The sequence below is a fragment of the Hippocampus comes genome, unplaced genomic scaffold (assembly GCF_001891065.2).
Source record: "Hippocampus comes isolate QL1 unplaced genomic scaffold, H_comes_QL1_v1.1 scaffold144, whole genome shotgun sequence".
NCBI classification, from domain to species: domain Eukaryota; kingdom Metazoa; phylum Chordata; class Actinopteri; order Syngnathiformes; family Syngnathidae; genus Hippocampus; species Hippocampus comes.
The window spans coordinates 488688-490881 of NW_017805782.1; positions in this window are offsets into that span (position 1 = coordinate 488688).

Here is a 2194-nt window from a genome sequence, read left to right on the forward strand (position 1 = left end):
ATATATATTATATAGTCACGTGACCCATCGTAATGAACGCACACTGTCGAGGGCAATCACATGAAACGGTTTTGGACGTTTGTGACTTTGCCGGGAGGGGGGGGGGGAGAAGAATGAATGCTGTGATGGTGGCCCGGCATAAAGTGAAAAAAAACTTTCAAAACACCTGCACCACTTCACTGTAGTTGTAACGATCAACGGGAATTTGCCAACCTATTGGTGACTTTTACAAATCTTAACAACGAGGGAAACGACACTAGGGCCCCCGAGAAAGAGTGGGCTCACTTTGTTTTTTTTTGGGGGGGGGGACATTTTGCAGGAGACTGACGTCAAGTTTTACAACTACAAATCGAGTGCAAACAAACGTCTGTCAAATCTGCCATCGGAGAAAAAAAAAGCGAATCAAATCAAATCCGGGCTGGACCGCGGCCCCCGAGTTTGATGATGGTGACCTTTTAAGGCAATGTGGGGAAAATTGTAAATATAGCTCAATCTCCCCTTTGGACTTCTCGAAGTAAGGTCATCCTTAGTCAAATTTGGAAAAGGCAGGAGCGCGCACTTCTTCTTTTAGCCACAAGATGGCAGAAAAAAACAAGCACATACAAACCTGGGGTCATTTCAGGGAATTGTTCCGTTTCAGAGGTTAACTTATTCATGATGATCTCATACACCGCCTGGTCACCAATAACCACGTTCGAGGAAAAGAAATGTATAAAAAGGCTGGATCCATTTTACAATGGAACGATTACATTCAATGTCCAAATAAACGATTGGTTAACAAAATCGGTGACACTGCAGGGGGGGGTTAACTGTCATGCGAAATGAGGGAAAGTTCCAAACACAGCCTACGTATTGATGTTCGTAGCTGCCACAAGTTAGTCGGCGGTCTGTCACGTGCCCCCCCTCCCCACCCACCCAAAAACGAAATAAAGAAAAGTCATTGTGCCGCGTCATCTCACAAAAGCATCGGGCATGTCCAGCCTGCGGTAAATTTAGCCGGCGTCCCTCAGCTGGCAAGTCATCTCCTCGCATGGCAGCCATTTTTCCCACGGCCGTCTGTCCTCGACAGTTGGCCGGCCGGACAGGTGCTCGTCTTTCACCCTCCATCCGCGTACGGGCCGAGCGCGTTAGTGGGTGCCGACATTCAAGCGGCCGCTCTTGACATTGCTATCGTGGCTAAAAAGGAGGCCGGTGGTCTGTCGAAACGGCTTCGGCCCGCGTGGGCGTTGGCTCCGAGTGCTCTGTCGCCGTCTCGACGGCGCAAACACAACAAAGGCTGTTACTTGGCGTTCCTGTTTGAAAGACAAAGAGGAAAAAAAAAACCCAACAATTCAAGCAAACACCAGATTTGCTGCTTCAACTTAATAATGACTGTTTGCGGACGGTCTTCGGGGTGGCTGAGGACTGAAGTTTGCGTTCGGGCCCGTTCTTGGAAAAAAAAAAAAAGCACACAGCGGTGACGGGCCGCGGTGATTTCCGAGCCATCCCGTACAAGACGTTGATCTTTGTCTGTGTTCCCGAACCGAAATGCAATTCATGTCTGTAAACAACGGCAGCGACCGAGAGATGCCCGGACACGGCGGCGTTGCTTTATTCTGGATTAGCAAAGCTTCTGAGTTGACGATAACGATGACGGGACAAATCTCGGCTTGTCACGTCGATGATGAAACGCCAGCATGTTGAAAGTTGGAGGGGCTCGTCACGGATCCCGAGATTACGCTGTCCATCATTTGCGCCAGTCACACTTTGTACAATCTACTGCCCCCCCCCTGCCCCCGCCCCTCGAATAACATTTTAAACAGGCCAAACTCATCGGTGAAGCTCGTGAGACGCAAGCGTGAACCAGCGCGGCCTCAGCAAATTTCAGCGCTGCCATCCCTGACGTGACCTATGGCCTTGACCCTGGGGCGCAAGGGCGCAGCGCCCCCTCCACAGCCCGTTTCTCCATTTTGCCCGGGTGGGAGCGCCGGCCCGGAATCCGCAAAGCGTGGCTTCACTTACGGCGCAAAGGGTGTGCGCACCAGCAGCTGCTCGTTATGAGCTTACCTCTCGCATACCACACACACACACACACACACACACGCGCGCGCGTTGATAAGGGATTCTTGGCCAGTAACGTGCTGCATGTGTGGGCGCGCGCGCGCCGGCTTTGTTGACATAGCTTGTGTAGCGGCTGTGCGAGTGTAAACGCATG